Source organism: Xyrauchen texanus, chromosome 19 (genome assembly GCF_025860055.1).
Source record: "Xyrauchen texanus isolate HMW12.3.18 chromosome 19, RBS_HiC_50CHRs, whole genome shotgun sequence".
In the NCBI taxonomy this organism is placed as follows: Eukaryota; Metazoa; Chordata; class Actinopteri; order Cypriniformes; family Catostomidae; genus Xyrauchen; species Xyrauchen texanus.
The window spans coordinates 45,019,049-45,027,788 of NC_068294.1; the positions used below are offsets into that span (position 1 = coordinate 45,019,049).

At 44.7% G+C, this 8,740-nt stretch overlaps 1 long non-coding RNA gene across 1 annotated transcript in view; it reads left to right on the top strand.

Annotated features, from left to right (window-relative positions):
• The first annotated feature begins 881 nt into the window (after window positions 1-881).
• LOC127659636 (uncharacterized) overlaps window positions 882-8,740 on the top strand; it is an 8,694-nt gene continuing 835 nt past the window's right edge. The window contains exon 1 of the long non-coding RNA XR_007972560.1: window positions 882-980. This is a non-coding gene — a long non-coding RNA (uncharacterized LOC127659636). The remainder of the gene's footprint in view (window positions 981-8,740) is intronic.

An 8,740-nucleotide genomic window follows, 5' to 3' on the forward strand; every position in this document is an offset into this window, starting at 1 on the left:
AAACAGATTAAACCCCATTGACTTGCATTGGAAGTCTCTCATTGGAACACACATTTGTGTATTTTTAAAGAAGAACAGTGATGAATTGAAATACATTTTTGTTATAATCAATATTATATCGCTAGTTTATCAGAGCGTTTTGTAGTCATTCATTATATTTAAATAAAGAGTCACAGTGGCTTTAAAAAATAAGTGAGGATTTTCTTCTCTTGATCATGTGATTGAAACGCTGCTTTTGCAATATTCTGATTTCACATATAAATTAAATTCATAACTTGGATGGAAACATGACCATATGGAGACACCATCCAATCAATTCATCATGGAGAAAATACTGTACTACATTTTTGTTTGATTGAATATCCCGTTTCACTCTGTGAAGTCCCATTGCAGAATTAAAAAGGGTTGCCTGGACTGTATAACATGAACTGAACGTGGGAGTTTATAGTTGATGAGTATTAGTTGTGTTTGTGTAGAGTTGAGCTGTTAGTATAACGTCTGACAGCATTACAGTATGTTTGTAGGCAGCATCATGTTTTGAAAGTGTGTGTCATTAGAGATGTAGTTCTTCATTTGTCTCTCTCATCCATCATACTGAACTAAAGTTGGCACATCAGCTGAGCTCGGCCTTTCCCACCAACTGTTAGTGTATCCCTGCAGACCACAGACCTGTGTGTGTGTGTGTGTGTGTGTGTGTGTGTGTGTGTGTGTGGTGTGATCCAATTGGCTGTGGTTACTCTGTATGAAGCACCTGTCAATCACACATGTTGTCATCCTTTAGTCACTCGCATTTGTTGTGGGCGGAGCATCAGAAGAGGTGAGAAGAATATCTTTCCTTTCAAAATGTTTTAATGCCTCTCTCTCTCTCCCCCTGTTTTCTCAGACGTCTCTCGCCACACGTTTTGCACAAGATACTTTTGGAAAACAGTATAAACAGACAATCGGGCTGGACTTCTTCCTTAAGAGAATCACTCTGCCAGGTAAAGCACGCATGGACGCACGCAGCACACACATATATGCACACACACACATCCATACACAAACATATATGCACGCATACACACACACAGATATACTCGCACACACACACGCACGACACACATAGCACACACATGCTATACACACACACACAGATATACTCACATGCACACATGCGCGCGCGCACACACACACACGCACACACACACACACACACGCACACACACGCACACACACACACTCACATACACACACTCGCATACACACGCACACACACATATGCACACATACACACTCACATACACACACTCGCATACACACGCACACACACTCATGTGCACGCACGCACACACACTCACGTACACGCGCACACGCACACACACGCACGTACACGTGCACACACACTCACATGCATACACACATACACACACACACACACACATATGCACATACACACACTCGCATACATGCACACACATACACACACACACTCGCATACACGCGCACACACACACGCACGCGCACACACACACACGCACGTACACGCGTGCACACACACACTCACATGCATACACACATACACACACACACACACACACACACACACACATATATGCACATACACTCACTCGCGTACACGCACAAACGCACGCACACACGCACACATATGCACACATACACGCACTCGCACACACACACCCACTCGCACACACACATATGCACACATACACACGCTCGCATACACGCACACGCAAACTCACTCGCACACACACATATGCACACATACACACATGCACATACACGCGCACACACAAACACTAACTTCTTGGTTATTGATGTAACATCTGTTCCCTGATGGAGGGAACGAGACATTGTGTCTATGTTGTAACCCAGTTACCTTTTGCTTTATTCAGAAAAGGCCAATGAAAATTGGTGAGTGGAATTTGCATGCCGCTCTCTGCCCCGGACATACGGGTATAAAAGGAGATGGCGTGCGCCACTCATTCAGATTTGTGCTGAGGAGCCAAGAGAAAGTCCTGGCCGTGTCAGTGGTCGGTTGGGCCTGCTAGGTCTTCCGTGTCCCATCCAGGAACCAGTCTTGGAGGTTCCAGAGGTCTGGCCAAGGGTGCCGGAGTGTGCCCTGACCCTGAGTGACAAGGTCCTGCCTCAGGGGAATGCACAAGGGAGGGGCTACTGCCAGGAGCATCAGGTCTGAGAACCAAGTCTGGTTGGGGCAGTACGGAGCAACCATCAGGACTTGCTGCCCATACTCCCTGACTTTGCACAATGTCTGTGCAACGAGGCTCACTGGGGGAATAATTGCGCAGCAAAGAGGCCAGCTGTGCGCCAAGGCATCCTTGCCGAATAGAGCCTCGGACGTCGAGTAACAAAGGGGGTAATGAGAGGAATCTCGGGAGGCCAAATTAGTTGCACTGCGTGGGGGTAAAGTCTCCATTCTCTGTGGAAAGTTACCTGTTGTGAGAACGCACCCGCTGCATGTTTGAGAATGCCCGGGAGGTGAGTGGCACAAACTCCAATGGAGGCGGCGGCAGGCGAGTTGCTACATGCAAAATGAGTGTACGCTGCCCTGGTGGTTTATGTATGCCACGGTTGCTGTGTTGTCCATCCGGACCAACACGTGCTTGCCCGGTATCAACGGCCGAAGCCTCCGCAGGGCCAGTGATACTGCCAGCAACTCTAGGCAGTTGATGTCCCATTGCATGCAGGGCCATGTCCAGAGCCCCGATACTGCCAGCCCATTGCACACGGCGCCCCAGCACGAATTCGAGGCATCTGTCATGACCATGACACACCTCGAGACCTGCTCTAAGGGAACTCCTGCACATAGAAATGCCAGATCAGACCAAGTGCTGAAAGTACGGCGGCACAGTGGCGTGATAGTCACACGCTGGCTGCTTTGGCCCCATGCCCACCTCGGGACTCGAGTCTGTAGCCAGTGCTGGAGCGGTCTCGTATGCATCCACCCGAGGGGGAGTAGCACCGTAAAGGATGCCATATGCCCCAGGAGCCTCTGAAATTGTTTCAATGGCACCTCTACCCTCCGGATGAAGGTTTACAGGCAACCCAGCACTGACTGTGCATGCTCGTTCGTAAGGCGTGCCATCATAGAGACGTGTTTCTGTTGTGTGTGTTTGTCCTCAACATATGAATAATTCTAGTGTGTGTGTGTGTGTGTGTGTGTGTGTGTGTGTGTGTGTGTCTGCCTCTTTTCAACTTTATTATGTCTGAAAGCTCTTCACTCCTAAACACACACAGCTCTCTCTGTTTTAACTCTGCTGTTTCTCTCTCTCTCTCTCTCTCTCTCTCTCTGTGTGTGTGTGTGTGTGTGTGTGTGTGTGTGTGTGTGTGTGTGTGTGTGTGTACTGTACGTCAGTGAGTCTGATTATTAAATTGAGGTCAGTTTGAAGTTTAATCACATTTTTCATATGCAAAATCAACTCTCTAAACAATTTCCACTTCTCTCTGACAAACTATACAAATTATAAACTTTGACCAATTTTAATCTAGACATTATGTAATGTTGCATTATGTAATTGTTTAAAAGATTTTAAATTGTCAAGTGTAATTTTTATTTTCAATGTAAACGCTCAAGTACCCTTATACATACTGTAAGTCAGGCATACGTGGTATCGTTTGAAAGCTCAGAATCATCACTTCTGTATTTATGATACATAAAATAACCAAATAAGGCCTTAAACCATCTGCATCGCAAATAAGCACCATCTATAGGTCATGTGGTATTACTATCAATATAAAACTCCTTAAAATAGCACTTAAATAGACAATCACATATCCAATAAAAGCTTTCATTCTCAGGAATGTGACTGTATAGTTTATTTTATTGCACTAATACCACAGTGTGTGAGAAGTGCCCAACAAGACAGACTATGGCAAGTGCTACAGGAAGTGTGGGGCGAAAGGTCAAGTGCTGCAGGAAGTGTGGGGCGAAAGGTCAAGTGCTACAGGAAGTGTGGGGTGAAAGGTCAAGTGCTATAGGAAGTGTGGGGTGAAAGGTCAAGTGCTGCAGGAAGTGTGGGGCGAAAGGTCAAGTGCTACAGGAAGTGTGGGGTGAAAGGTCAAGTGCTACAGGAAGTGTGGGGTGAAAGGTCAAGTGCTGCAGGAAGTGTGGGGTGAAAGGTCAAGTGCTGCAGGAAGTGTGGGGTGAAAGGTCAAGTGCTGCAGGAAGTGTGGGGTGAAAGGTCAAGTGCTGCAGGAAGTGTGGGGTGAAAGGTCAAGTGCTGCAGGAAGTGTGGGCTGAAAGGTCAAGTGCTGCAGGAAGTGTGGGCTGAAAGGTCAAGTGCTGCAGGAAGTTGTTAGATAATGTGTTAGAGTGCCCTCTACAGTTCACATCTGTGAGGGGTAAAATGTGTTAGAGCGCCCCCTACAGTTCACATCTGTGAGGGGTATAATGTGTTAGAGCGCCCCCTACAATTCACATCTGTGAGGGGTATAATGTGTTAGAGCGCCCCCTACAGTTCACATCTGTGAGGGGTATAATGTGTTAGAGCTCCCTACAATTCACATCTGTGAGGGGTATAATGTGTTAGAGCTCCCTACAGTTCACATCTGTGAGGGGTAAAATGTGTTAGAGCTCCCTACAGTTCACATCTGTGAGGGGTAAAATGTGTTAGAGCTCCCTACAGTTCACATCTGTGAGGGTAAAATGTGTTAGAGCGCCCTACAGTTCACATCTGTGAGGGGTATAATGTGTTAGAGCGCCCCTACAGTTCACATCTGTGAGGGGTAAAATGTGTTAGAGCCCCTACAGTTCACGTCTGTGAGGGGTATAATGTGTTAGAGCGCCCCTACAGTTCACATCTGTGAGGGGTATAATGTGTTAGAGCTCCCTACAGTTCACATCTGTGAGGGGTATAATGCGTTAGAGCGCCCCTACAGTTCACATCTGTGAGGGGTAAAATCGTTAGAGCCCCCTACAGTTCACATCTGTGAGGGGTATAATGCGTTAGAGCCCCTACAGTTCACATCTGTGAGGGGTAAAATCGTTAGAGCCCCTACAGTTCACATCTGTGAGGGGTAAAATGTGTTAGAGCCCCTACAGTTCACATCTGTGAGGGGTAAAATGTGTTAGAGCCCCTACAGTTCACATCTGTGAGGGGTATAATGTGTTAGAGCCCCCTACAGTTCACATCTGTGAGGGGTAAAATGTGTTAGAGCGCCCCTACAGTTCACATCTGTGAGGGGTATAATGTGTTAGAGCGCCCCTACAGTTCACATCTGTGAGGGGTAAAATGTGTTAGAGCCCCCTACAGTTCACATCTGTGAGGGGTAAAATGTGTTAGAGCGCCCCTACAGTTCACATCTGTGAGGGGTATAATGTGTTAGAGCCCCCTACAGTTCACATCTGTGAGGGGTAAAATGTGTTAGAGCCCCTACAGTTCACATCTGTGAGGGGTATAATGTGTTAGAGCCCCTACAGTTCACATCTGTGAGGGGTAAAATGTGTTAGAGCCCCCTACAGTTCACATCTGTGAGGGGTAAAATGTGTTAGAGCCCCTACAGTTCACATCTGTGAGGGGTATAATGTGTTAGAGCCCTCACAGTTCACATCTGTGAGGGTAAAATGTGTTAGAGCCCCTACAGTTCACATCTGTGAGGGGTAAAATGTGTTAGAGCCTCCTACAGTTCACATCTGTGAGGGGTATAATGTGTTAGAGCCCCTACAGTTCACATCTGTGAGGGGTATAATGTGTTAGAGCCCCTACAGTTCACATCTGTGAGGGGTAAAATGTGTTAGAGCCCCTACAGTTCACATCTGTGAGGGTATAATGTGTTAGAGCCCTCTACAGTTCACATCTGTGAGGGGTAAAATGTGTTAGAGCCACCTACAGTTCACATCTGTGAGGGGTATAATGCGTTAGAGCTCCTACAGTTCACATCTGTGAGGGGTATAATGTGTTAGAGCTCCCTACAGTTCACATCTGTGAGGGGTATAATGTGTTAGAGCGCCACCTACAGTTCACATCTGTGAGGGGTATAATGCGTTAGAGCCCCCTACAGTTCACATCTGTGAGGGGTAAAATGTGTTAGAGCCCCTACAGTTCACATCTGTGAGGGGTATAATGTGTTAGAGCCCCTACAGTTCACATCTGTGAGGGGTATAATGCGTTAGAGCCTCTACAGTTCACATCTGTGAGGGGTATAATGCGTTAGAGCCCCTACAGTTCACATCTGTGAGGGGTATAATGCGTTAGAGCTCCCTACAGTTCACATCTGTGAGGGGTATAATGCGTTAGAGCCCCCTACAGTTCACATCTGTGAGGGGTAAATGTGTTAGAGCACCCCTACAGTTCACATCTGTGAGGGGTATAATGTGTTAGAGCCCCTACAGTTCACATCTGTGAGGGGTATAATGTGTTAGAGCGCCACCTACAGTTCACATCTGTGAGGGGTATAATGCGTTAGAGCCTCCTACAGTTCACATCTGTGAGGGGTAAAATGTGTTAGAGCTCCCTACAGTTCACATCTGTGAGGGGTATAATGTGTTAGAGCCTCTACAGTTCACATCTGTGAGGGGTATAATGTGTTAGAGCCCCTACAGTTCACATCTGTGAGGGGTATAATGTGTTAGAGCCCCTACAGTTCACATCTGTGAGGGGTATAATGCGTTAGAGCCTCCTACAGTTCACATCTGTGAGGGGTAAAATGTGTTAGAGCACCCCTACAGTTCACATCTGTGAGGGGTATAATGTGTTAGAGCCCCTACAGTTCACATCTGTGAGGGGTATAATGTGTTAGAGCCCCCTACAGTTCACATCTGTGAGGGGTATAATGTGTTAGAGCTCCCTACAGTTCACATCTGTGAGGGGTAAAATGTGTTAGAGCACCCCCTACAGTTCACATCTGTGAGGGGTATAATGTGTTAGAGCGCCCCCTACAGTTCACATCTGTGAGGGGTAAAATGTGTTAGAGCGCCACCTACAGTTCACATCTGTGAGGGGTAAAATGTGTTAGAGCGCCACCTACAGTTCACATCTGTGTATTGTGATGGAATGTGATAGAAGAAAAACTAATTGTTCTAGTGCTTTCTGACATCTAGTGGAATAAAACAAGACTATTTGAAGGGAGACGGTGTGAACATGTAATGTTATTTACACTCAAATCAAATAATGAATAAATATGTAAAACGCAGCACAGAATCCAATATGGCGGCTACGCTGAAAACAGCTAACCCCATTGGTTCATTCCAAGCATCATGATGTCATGTCGCAAGCTCGCTGGTTCTCGACGTTAAATTATCATAAAATTATTTCCGTCTTGTTCCACAGAAAACACAAAAGTCACACCGGTTTGAATTGACATGAGTGTGAGTAAATGAGTCATGTTTGGCTTCAGTTCCCAGGGAACACAAATAATATGTATAAAAGTCACTTTGGATAAAAGCATTTGTCAAACGCATAAATATAATCTTGTTTTTAATGCATAGCAGGAATGACATGAACACAGACGGTCTGTTTATTGTGTCTGTGCACAAAACTCAATGTGCTCCTCACTTCCCCTCCGACTGCTTATTTTCAGGTCTGTTCTCATGCTGAGCCTGTTCTGTTTTTACACTCTCATGGACCATAAGAACCCCACTCGTGTGTGTGTGTGTGTGTGTGTGTGTGTGAGTGTGTGAGAGAGAGAGTGTGTGTGTGTGTGTGTGTGTGTGTGAGAGAGAGAGTGTGTGTGTGTGTGTGTGTGAGAGAGAGAGAGTGTGTGTGTGTGTGAGAGAGAGAGTGTGTGTGTGTGTTTGTGTGTGTGTGTGTGTGTGTTTGAGAGACACACACACACATTCTAACTTTCACTGCGTCAGCACATTCAGTGTACGCTGGCAGAATGTGCCCGTCCCTTACCATAAAGATTACATTATAGAATAAATAAAGAAAAGATCTTTATAGAAGCATGTGAAGAGGAGTGTGACACACACGTGTGATTGTATAGTCTGAATGTACGGACTGTAACGCTGTGAGAGAAATCAGAGCCATGTTCAGTGTTGAGGAGTAACTAACTAAAAGCAGTGACGCTAGCGTTACATGTTAGCATGACGGTAGTTCACGATCCCTCATTTTTGTGTGTCACGGATATAAAAGTCATGCTCATTTTGAACGAGTACAATTATTTATGATTTATTTAATTATATAATTATTTATGATAATAGAGTTATTATATATTAGCATTGCTCCTGCAGGACTCTCACTTATTATTGTATGTTTTATAGGTATATCGGCATTATTAAAATGAGTTCTGTATTAATGTAACAGAATAATGTTGCACTAGTGACAGTGTTCATTCAGATTAAAGTGTAACGTTTCATTATTCAGCAAAAAGACCAAATTTAAAACTTTTCTTTTTTTAAATAAAACTAATATAGTTGAAACAATCATTTGATCTTTTAAAAGCATTTTATTAATAATAAAAATGGAAACTTTGAAACATTTGTATCGATATATTTCAGTATATTTCATGTTAAAATGCGTCTGTTGTGATGTTTGTTCACACTGTTTGTTTATGAGCGCCTGTTCACTCGAGGATATGCTGCTGTGACAATAAAGGGATTTCATTTGAAGAAAAAGGAGAGAAATTCACTTACATTTAGTTTTGAACAGTTCATATAAATGATGCACGCACCGCTGTAAAAATACCTATTTGTAGTGAAATATTGAATGTACAGCTGCTGTTTATCACTATATTTTGATTCAGTTGTATGAAGTAAGGTATTTTCTATATGAAGTATAAATCT